This window comes from Elaeis guineensis, chromosome 7 (genome assembly GCF_000442705.2).
Source record: "Elaeis guineensis isolate ETL-2024a chromosome 7, EG11, whole genome shotgun sequence".
Taxonomy (NCBI): Eukaryota; Viridiplantae; Streptophyta; class Magnoliopsida; order Arecales; family Arecaceae; genus Elaeis; species Elaeis guineensis.
This window is the reverse complement of record NC_025999.2, coordinates 8,295,478-8,307,606: the sequence shown is the minus strand read 5'-3', so window position 1 is coordinate 8,307,606 and position 12,129 is coordinate 8,295,478.

Sequence of the window (12,129 nt, the reverse complement as noted above, 5' to 3'; positions counted from 1 at the left end):
TCAAGGGATTTTTTTTTGAATAGTTTCATTACAAATAGTTGACTTGTCCCTTGTCCTTATTGGATATACAAAAATTAACATATACTTATCACATAAACTAGCCTTGTGTTATTATAACTGGATGAATGATGTGGGTGAATATGAAATTGCCTTGATAATAAAACTATGGCTACCCAAATTTCACACCTTGGTAGATGAATTGCTTGCTTCTAGATCTTAAGATGAGAAAACATTAATTGAAATTTAAACACCTAAATTTTTTATAGTTAAAACAGCGATGCTCCTCATTAATCAATCTCTTCTCTCTAATTCAATTAACCACATCAAAATTTAAATTATTAGCTTTTGAAGTGGGCCAACTCTTTATTCCTTTCTAGCTCACATTCACCACGAAAATTGTACTAGATTCCATTCCCTTACATCAATTATAAAAATACTTCTGATAATTCATAGAAAGGTCTCATATATTTCTATAATAACTTCATGGAATTGTCTGAGTTTTACATTTTTATTGTCTTACGTATGCATAAAGAATTTACATGTAGGACTTTCTCATATGAGAGCTAGAAATACCAAAATTCTTATCAAATATAGGAATCAACACGTTATAGAACTATTATTTTCTTTCCAATATAATTGAGTTAAATCAATGAGATATATGATAATCTATAAAACTTCCAATCACTCAATATGACAAGAAACTATTTGGATAAGGAATAAAAACATGTGGTTGAGCAGCATTCGATTCTTTTGACCTATTCCAATTATAAAGTTAAAAAATCTCAATTAAATTTCAAAGTAAATAAAAACTCTAAAGTCATAGCTTCCGAAAGCAAAAGGTACCACTAGCCCATAAATTTTGAAAGAGATTTATAATGATCGAAGGATGAAAGTTTTTGGATACTTGAATACATCCAAGCTTCTAACAAATTTTCAAGGGTCAAATTAGACTGTTGTATAATGAAATGCAGCAACATGCATCTCGCAAATCCAATGAAAACTGTTTTACAATAGACATGTATTCAATCATCATAGTGAAATTTTTAAGATTCAGCAAATGCTAGATTGAATGTACAAGCCACTAGTTCAAATCTTAAGGTGTAGATGCCAAGCTATGAACCACTGCAAAGTTTATGACTGGCAAGAAATTTTTATAGAACCATCAAAATAGTAGTTCATTGTTTTCTATTTGGGTTATATAAGATACTGAAATGATAATCCACAAGACTCTGTGCAGTTTTATATTTACATAATGTTTACAGATGGGATTTGCTTCAATTATTGAATACAAAACACTATAATTTACATCAGGTTAGTAAATAATCATAGCATACAATAAGGAAAGGGAAAAAAATATTTGGCTCTCTAACCAAAGTGATTAAGAAGAGGTGGGGAGGGGGACCATGGTATTCAAGAGAGCTACTTCTCTTGTCTCTTTGTGTTGTGTCCACCAGCCCTTCAGGTGGTGGAGTTGGGATCTAATCAATGGAGGAGATTGGGGGCATGTACTTATGCAACAACCAAATGCAACACTTCCATTGGATATGAATTTTTAAAATAAACTAAAGTAGACAGGGCTTGGAGGACTAGTTGCATCCCTCCATGTGGTCTAACCTTCTATTCCTTTAAGAGACTTTGGTAATTGCAAAAATTATCTATATACAAATTAAAGCTAGGTGAGCAAGTGTCAACTAGTTGGATGCAGACTATGGTGTTATATAATTATGCAACAAGCAGCTGATTGGTGCATGCAAGAGCTCTTTTGTTTACAGATCATCTGGTAGTGGGTTGTAGTTCTACATTAGGGAAAAAATAATTAAAGTCATTTAAGTTTGAAATGCTAGTAATAAACACTTCTTGCAAAAGATTTGCACCGGCTTAAATATGGTTAAGGTGAAGGGCCATATGTTTGGTGGCAAGCCCCCTAGAGAGGCATATTATTTTGTGATACTAATATTATTTTCCTACTTTAGGTTTAAGATTTCGATATATGTCTCACCATATTACTTTCTTGGCTTATGTCTAATTAGGGCTCCATTTAAATTGTGTCTATATTGGGCCTGTGTAAGGTGCTAAATTTTCATTTTTTAGAATATAATTATGAATTTTAATTGGATTTGATTGGGATAGATGGTTCTCATTTTATAGGATCCATGTTTAACTTAATTGGAGATTGGACTCAGTATGGATCACAATGTCAACTATAAATCCAATTTTAATGATAGATATGAGACATTGGATATACAATTCTTTTTTTAAAAAAAAAAGATTTGCATGTATAGAAATATCTGCTTAGATTGTTCATAACTGGCAACCATGCTCACTTAGAGCGTCTAAGTGGTAGGTAAATATCAAGTTGGGTTTGCTACTTTGTGTAAAATCTGGGTCAAGTCAATCCACTTGCAACTTTACGACATGAGGCCTGGGAGGTGTGAGCAAATATAATTTGCTGTCAATCAAACCTATATTTGAAACCAAATGTGCATTTGATTGCAGATTAGATCCAATTCCTATCCAATCGAATGGATTTGGGTACAATCAGATAGTGTCCAGATTTTATTCATATATGTAGTAGTACGCACACAACCAAGTGGAGGAGACAAAGTCTCCACCAGCTTTATTAGGAGAATGAAGGCATAAAGCAAGGGATGCAAGGAAAGGGGGAAAAGAGAGGGAAGAAAGCAAAATATAGACATAAATAGAGGAGATCGAAACTTATAATAACTTGTCTAGAAAAAAAAAATCCTAAACCTAAAGTCCCTTGTATGAATCTCAAAGCATGAAAAAGAAACAAAAAAATTGAAAACGGCTCACACGCCATGCACATGAGCAAGAGAAGGATGACTCCCAATAGGAGTATTCCTCTTCTCTGATTCTAACTAGGAAGAGGAAACTTAGGGCAAGGGTTTTGATCCAAAAAAAGAGCTCCTCTTTTTCTATTCATCACACCCCAAAGCTCTTTTCATTGTCGGTGAGAATCTTTCGATTTTTCTTGATTTTTCGTAGATGGTCTTCAGGATTTTTTCGATAAACCAGCCATGTGATCTCACCTGAGCAAAGGTAAAGTCTATATCTCCTTTTATTCCTTCTTCCAATCTCTAAGGAGGTTGCTATTATTAGGATTTAGGCTGGTGAGATGGCGGATTAATGTTAAAATAGGACCATCCATTGTTTCTCCTCTTTTCTTTTCTTCTTTTTAGTCGACGATCATTGCCAGACTCACTATGCTTGGACAGTCGAGGTTGGTGTTATCGAAAATCTGCCGATGCTGGGGGGTTCACCACCAACATTGGGTTGTGCCATCGGGGGGTGGTTGGCTCAAGCCTTCCACTCCTGTTTTTCAAAAAGAGGCAAAAAAAAGGAAAAAAGAAGAAAAAGAAAAGAAAAGAGAGATTCTCTCTCTTCCCTCTCTTTCTTTCCCTCTTTTTACTTATTTTCTCTTTTCACTTTCTCTCTCTATGTGTTTCCTCTCTACTTTCTCACTCTTCATAGATTTCTCTCTTTAGAGATTTTGTGGACTAGTAGAGAGTCCAGGTACATAATAGATTTGAGTTGACACTAAGAGGTATCTTAGATTGAGTTATGAAATCCGAGGTCTTAGACTATCATCGTGCAACCATCTATCCTTATTTTTTATAATTTTTTATTGAGAATCCTTGATGTTACAATCAATTTGATGGTAAAGATTGGCTCTGTAGATGAGCAATTGTTGGGACAAGATGGTGTTCAATCGAATACTTTGCCCTGAGTTTGTAGATCGAAGAATTCATCACTTACTATGTTTAAGTCAATCATTTATAGAGGTAAAGATTCTTTAATATAATTATCTACATATTTATTGAAAATTAAATCTATATGATTGATACGTATTGTATATCTATCGGTATGTGTATTACACATTGTTGAATTGATATTGCTTGAATTATGATTAATTGGTGTTTGATGATTACTGAGTAAAGAAGATCATGATTTAATGTAATTAATTGATGGAGTGTGGGCGGCATCTAAGTTAGTGGATCATGTAAGAAATATGGTGAATATGCTGGATCAGTTTCAGATTGGTAGCATACTACGGGGTGTAGCATGACTGTGACTAATCTAATACTGACAGTCAAATTATGATCTTAATAATATGGATGGGGTATGGATAGTGTTTGGACTATTTAGCCATATAAGAAATATGGTGTATATGCTAGATCAGCCTCGAGCTGGGGCATAGCATTGTATTTGGCGTATCACGGACTGAAGCATGGTTATAACTAATCCAATATCAGAAAGATAAACATAGAGCATAGGAAAGGAGAGCATGTGGATTATTCGATCATGCATGAAACATGGCATCTTAACCGCAGGCTGAGATATTTTGACCTATCATGGACTAAAGTACGGTTGTGACTAATCCAGTACCGAAATCAAATTAAGATGATGAACCAAATCTAATTGAAGGGTATCTAGAATTAGCTAATATGTGTGAAACGTGGTATTATAATGTTAGCTGCGGGCTGAGATGTGGTTATTAACCACAAGTGGAAACATGGTATATGTTTGGCCTGCCATAGCTGAAGCATGAGCGGATCTAGTCCAATGCTTGAATAATAATGATGTTTGTATCAGAACTGTGTTAATCAGTAAATGATAAGTAATCTCATTGAATTACTGTTGAATAGAATTGTTGAACTATGATATATGACGTGTTTAATAGAATTGTACATGATGATATTATTCAACTATCAAATTGATGATATAAATCTTATTATTTTTTTATCAATTATATATATTTATTAAAAGATGTTTTATATTCATGTCGGTCTGAGTATGGAAGATTTTATGGGCTGTTAAGCTCACAATCCTTCTTTCTTTTTTTAGAGTTACAAGACACAATTTCAGATAGATTTGACTTGGTGTTCGAGCAATGAAGTTATCTTATAGGTATTGCATGATCTTTAGGGCATCGCTCTAAGATTCATGCGGCTGTGTCACATGATCGATCTGGATACTGGGATTCAGGGTGTGACAAGACTAAACCTCGACAAACAAAAATCTAGTAACCGATCTTGCATACTTGCAGATAATAACCATTATAATGTTATGCAGTCTAAGGTAATGGTTTCACATCAAGCAGGTTCTCTGATTTTGAATAAATTATTTAAAGCCCAAATAATATATCAGCAATTGAAGTGTAGATGTGGAAAAAAATTTATATAACATGATAATGATCATCATGCATGTGTTTTGTATTAATTAATCATTGATAACTCTAAATTAATGTTGGTACAAGCCAGTATTAATGACAATATGATAATAATATTCCTTTTTAAATCTGACAAAAAAGACTTTATGCCTGACAAAACTTTTAGAATAAATTACAAATATCTGCTATGAGGTTTGGGATTATTATACTCACGCTTCATAGTTTGTGCAAGCTATAGTTACATCTTATTAAATTAATGGTATTGATGAAACTGTTTATCTCATATAAAAAAACAAAATTGCTGTTGATGGGGAAGAGGATCACACATTTCTTATATTCTTGGATAGCAATTGTGTCACTTAAAGTTATTTTGATCATTTTAAAAAAAATTTCTGACATCATATTTGGATCCTATTTAAGATTAATATTTTAACTAAAGTTCTATTAAGTTGTTGGTTAAAATATTAAATAAAAATAAACCTCAAGGGGGTAACATAGATTTTTTCAAACTATGAGATGTAAGTTTAATTTATTCTTGATCTCTGAAAGGTTTTGTAATTTAATTCAAACTTCTATTCTGTTGTTGTCATCCATTATTCTCCAATCTGATGGCTAATTACTGTTATCATGTCAACTATTCTTTCAGTTCAAAAAAATGTTTAAATGCAAGTTAGTTGTTTGGGCAAATAATGATCATTTCTAAAATAACTCTATGGGGTGCATAACAAAACAGCAATACTTTTTTAATTTATTTTTCAGAACTAGGATGGCAACACTATTAAAACCTTAGTCTTATGTGATAGATACTATTTTGAAATATTTTTTTACTGGATCTAATCGGCTCAGATCAAGTCTACTCAGCTCACTTTGATACATAGAGTGATAGATTTCTACATAGCTTTAGGAAGTGATCTCAATTCATTTTTTCATCCAAAATGCCATTGGACATCCACATCCCCAGGTCGGCACGCAATTACAAATCTTAAGCCTTGTTGTCTTCCAAAGCCTCGTAGTCTTCCAACCTTCCATGGAGGTAGGTGGGGATTGGGGAGTTTTAGAATTGTGGTTGAGAGCTTTTTTGCTCTCTCATCAATGCCAGCCTCCCCTGTTGAAACTGCTTGCGTGGTGAGAGGAGCCTATGGGTCCAAAATTTGCTGTCCATCAATTTGCTTTGTGCTTACCAAGTAGAAGCCCTAGAAGGGAATATTAAATGTTTTATACTTTAGCGAATTTTGTGAAAGAAGTACACTTGATTATCAATTTGTGGAATATATAAATCTTATTTTTACAAAATGATTTATATTTAATCTTGCTCTTGGATCTAAGAATGAAATAGATGATAGTTTAGACTCTAAACAAATATGTATCATGGAAAAAAGAGTGGCATCCAAGTGCACAAGGCTTGCCCTTGTGTGAAGGCTTGTTTTCGTGTTTCAAAAATCCAACGACCAAGTTGCAAGAAGCAAGCTTACCAATAAGCCGAAGCCCACTCTCTAAGGGTGCATTTGCTTAGTCCCTAAAAAAGTATTTTTTATTTTTTTAATTTTTAAAAAATAAAAATCAAAAAGTAGTGTTTGATAGCAATCCAAAAAGTAAAAAGTAAAAATCAAAAAATCAAAAATATTTGCTTTACATGGACAGCAAATTTTTTTACTTTCTAAAATTTACTTTTACTTCTTTCTGACTTACTCCAACTCATTCCGATGCTCACCACCTCCCCCTCTCCCACTCTTTGGCTCTTTGCCTGCCTGGCCAGCGAGCGTCGCTGATCGATGGGGCTCCGGCCTTTTCCGCCTAAGTATTCTCCGAGTTCGAGGACCCCTACTCCTCCTCCACCTCCTTATCTCTCTCGATGCGATCACAATCGAGCTAGAAATTCGAGGATAAGCAGCGGCCAGTGATGAATTCAACAGTGGCCATCAGCGGTGGCGGACGGCGATGGACCCTAGAGCTATAGAACGGGTCATTCATTGCAGTGAGAAGGCTTGATCAAAACAGAAGTATGCGGAAAATTTAATTTTCTTCATCTGCAAATGATGTGGTCTATTTGGTATGGGAATATGATTTATAACATTGCCATGTTAGTCAATTTTCTGTTGTATTCTTGATGGAATATTTAGAGGTTACTATTTTGATTTCATGCTATGTGGGTACTTAGCAAAGTTTTGACTTTTATTTCCATTATTTTGGTTGCAAATTTCATCAAAAAGGTCTTGTGTTGCTAGAAAGATGCTTTCTGTGCTTGATTTTATTATATTTACTTCTAGACATGAAAAATCAAGCAAATGATGAAATAGGAATGTAGATCCTTTTCATGTCTGTGATGGTGAGCACAGCATGCTTTCTCACTGTTCGAAGAAAAGCCTGACTCACTCTACTTGTTTAAATTGTAAAACTAAAATTATTTCATGATCTGACATACATCCACTTGGATGAAATAGTGCACCTATTACTTGCCATTATCAGCAAATAGTTCATTTAAAGATCTAAATCTTCTCCTCTGCTTTCCATTAGAACATTCAGCTAATATTAGAAGGTTCATGTACATATGAACTGCACACCAGGTGTAGTGGTAATTCATCATACTGTATCTAAGCTCGTCCACATTTCAAAGCGATTATATATTTATACTAAATATGTATGAGTTTTCAGTTAAAATATACATTCAGAAGAATAATGTGAGTCCAACAACTAGAATCCACCGTATTTGTTTCTTTTTGTAAAAACAATGGTGAAGAGGCTTTCCATGTATGCTCATGCAAATAAAACAAACTCATTGATATAGTAATAAAATATGTAGACATACGTACTGATTGATTTGGGTTTTGTACACCTTTCTAAAGTCATATATAATCTCCAAATTATTGGTTCTGATAATCTAGATATATTGATTCTACATTAAAAGATGAGGTTAGTATGACCTATGTGTTAGTTCTTAAGCTTTAAATGTTAATGAGACTTTATATGTGTTAAGCTTTAAATATTAAGGTTGTGTTGTGGCAGATTGGTCCTACAATAAGCTGAATACTATCATTCCTCCATGCAACTCATTTGGCACCCAACAAAATTAAGTCCAAGCTTCTAAGTAATAATTGACCATATGATAAGACTCTAACCAAGGGCTGAATCTAGATAGAGTTTGATTTAAAGTTTCATCAAGGGCTGAATTTATTACTTACTATTATGCAATTGGTATAAATCAAGTAACTTTTATCATTATAATTGGTTACGTAGTTGCTTAAGATTATTAATTGCATAGTGACGAGTTTTAGAGTTCCACCATCCGTTAGTTTTGAAGATGCTGCAATATCTTCTATAAATTGGATAGTAGAATAGAAAAACATATTCATAGATTTAATGATGGAGTAAGTTCAAAAAGGGAATAGGTCAACCACAATATTTACAAAGGAATCTTGGAAGAAAATATGTGTCAAATTTTATATGAAAACTGAAAAGAAGTATGAGTTGAAGTAATTCCAGAATAAGTTCAATCAACTAAGGAAGTACTATAGAGTTTTTTCTGATTTGAAGAAGTTACCAACTAGATTTGGATGGAATCCAGTTTTGAAAATTGCTACAGCTCCTAATGATGTCTAGGAAAGTTACATTGCTATAAGTAACCAATTATTTTCTTTTTTTTTATATCTTTTTATAATTTATTATATTTTTGCTTAATTAATTTAATTTTGTATGTCTCACATATAAATTTGTTATTATAAATTCATCCAGAAGTGAAGCGATTTTGAACTTTCATTTATCCTAAATATGAAGAGCTCATAATAATATGTGGGGACACTACTGCTACTGATAAAGAGGCTATGACAAGCACCCAAGATGTGTCAGATAGCAGTGATTCTCCAGATAATGAGCTTCTTCCCGATGATGTTAGTATAGATGGAGAGTCTAGTGGTTCAAAAAACTATCGTCATCCAAGAGATCCAATCCTTAGTGAGAGTATCTGTCATGTGAGAAGTCAATCAAAAGTTTCAGAGATAGCGAATGCCATCAGATCCTGAACAGAGGCTAGCCAGACAAGAAATAATATGATGATGCAACAATATACAGCTACAACTTTGAGTTTTGGACAGTACTCAATTGCAAATTGCATTAAAGTTCTTGAAAGTATTGAAAGAGTGACTATGCCTACATATTTGAAGGCAATTGAGAAGTTGCAAGACAAGAGATGGAGGGAAGTATTTATTGAGATGTCAAGTGAGCGTAGGTTGGGGTGGTTGGCAAGTTTGTAGGATGTTCATGTGGCTTTTAGTTGTTTAGGTGGATTTTAAGTATTAAAATATTATATCAGGAATTATGTATGTGCATATTATGCTTTGTTTGGATTGATGATCTATTATCTTTTAAACTTTATGCTATGGATTTATGATGTTATGAAGATTATGTATCACTTGAATTATTCTATACTAATATCTGTGTTCTTATTTTCTTTTATACTAACAGGATATGGATAATATCTGTGTTCTTATTTTCTTTCATACTAACAGGATATGGACAGTAATATAGAAATGGAGATTGACTCAGAAGTTGGAAAGAATTTAAATACTTCTAATTTTAGTGATGGAGAGAAAATAAAAAAAAATTATTTATTTGATGAAAAGAAAGATGATGCTATAGAGTTTGTTGTTATAGCAACAGTTGAGGAGTACTATAATTTGTATCTATGCAAGCAACCATATAAAAATAATAATTTGATCGGTACTGAATATGTTATGAGGGTACTTCTTAAGAATCCAGACAGGTGTCCAGATTTATTTAGGATGGATAGTTGTGTGTTCCTTAACTTCTGCTTTGACTTAAAGACAAAAAAATCTATTGCATGATTCTCTATTTATAAGTGTTGAAGAAAAAGTTGCTATATTCTTGATGACAATTGGTCAAAAAGAGTAAAATCAAATAGTGGCAGATCATGTTCAGTATTCTGAATAGACAATTAATCATCATTTTAGAAAGACACTGAAGGCAATTGTTCGACATGCAAAGGAGCTTATAGTGCCACCTTTTTTTACCAGAACTCCTTCAAAAGTTCGCTATAATCCCAAATGCTATCCTTATTTCAAGGTACTTTCGTATGTCCACATTATTGTTTAAAGTTAACGAAATTATTTTATTATCTTGATATTAAGTAAAATAATTCGTATGCAAGATTGTGTTGGAGCTATCGATGGAATGCATGTTAGTGCTTACATGCCCTCTAGTAAGCAAATTCCTTATTGAGGGAGGAAGATCATAATAAATCAAAATATTTTATGTGCTTGCTCATTTGATAAGTTATTCACTTTTATCATGTCTGGTTGGGAAGGAACTACAAATGATTCTCGAATTTTTATACTAGCGATCATAAATTCAAAATATAGATTTTCTAATCCATCAGAGGGAAAGTACTATGTAGTTGACTCTGGCTTCACAAACATACATAGCTATCTTACACATTATCGAGGTGAACATTATCATCTTCAAGACTATCATGAAAGGGGTCATCAACCAAAAACAAACAAAGAGTTAATCAATTATCATCACTCATCTCTACGAAATGTAATTGAGCATTGCTTTGGAGTGTTGAAGAAGCGATTTTCTATCTTAAGAGAGATGCCTCTATATTCTTTACAAAAGCAAGCACGAATTGTTATAGCTGCATGTGCAATTCATAATTATATCAGGAAGAAGGCATGAGAGGATAGTTTCTTTATTGAGTATGCAGATGAAAATATTATTGCTGAAGATGAGATTGATGCCCCTAGCCAAACTACTACAGGTATTGATAGGACTGCTAACTCTTGATGAGAGATGAGTGTAATTAAAGATAGAATTGCTAATAGATTAGCTCGAGCATATAGTTTGATTTAGTGATTTGAATCTTATTTTTTAATAAATAAAATAATAGTAAAATATTATGTACTTACTAAATATATTTTTTTTTGCTTTTTTGCTTTTTGCTTTATAGCAACTAGTTACCAAACATACTTTTTACTTTTTTGCTTTTGTTCTGTAGCAAAAATCAAAAAAAAATAAAAAATATTTTTTAGAAAGTAAAAATCAAAAAGTGTAACGAAATGCACCCTTAATAAATACATGCTAAAACTATTATTTAAAAATATGTGCATGAGATTTTTAATTAATGTTACATTGATATTATCTATCTTGCTTAGTTCCAAAGACAAATTTTTTTAGAAATTTCTAAGTATATGAAGTTCAGCTGAACAAATTGACCAATCTTTTTTCTAAAGATCAATAATCTAATGGAATTTCATATAAAATTTCTTACACTTTGTTGTCCCATAATTAAATAGACTAGCTTATGACCCCCATGCAATGCATGAGATACATTTTTTTTTAAATAATATTTGATTTTATTTATCTTATGAAGATTTGATCTGAGAGAGATTGGAGGGAAAAGTCCGATACTAGTAATGATGGAGAGAAAGACGATGGCAGGAGGTGGCAGCTATGAGAGCACGAAGGAGGTAGGCATCTGCGAGAATTCGAAAAGGTTCGAGAAGTTGAAAACCTTCATATAAAGCAATATTACATTTCATCGAGTGAATATGTTATCCAGTGATTCAAAGCCAAAAAGTCTAATAATTTAAGATCATCTTCAATAAATCATTTTATAACAAAGCACAAATTATAGCTAAATTCATCCTCCTAAATTTAATCTCTATATTTTTCTTAAATGTCGCATTAGATATTATAATAATTTATAATCCTTCTACGGTGGAATGTTTTCAGCACTCGTTATCATATCATCTCTAGTTTCCAATAGGCTGCTGCAGAATAGCAGATCTTTCAATTTGCAAAAGGTATAATTTTTTTCATGCACCTCTAATTGTGAGGACGTCCTCACAATTAGTTGACACGTGCTCATTTTTCATACATCAGGAACTAAACTATTTTGAAATCCACTTTAAGTCTGGTTCTTAGAT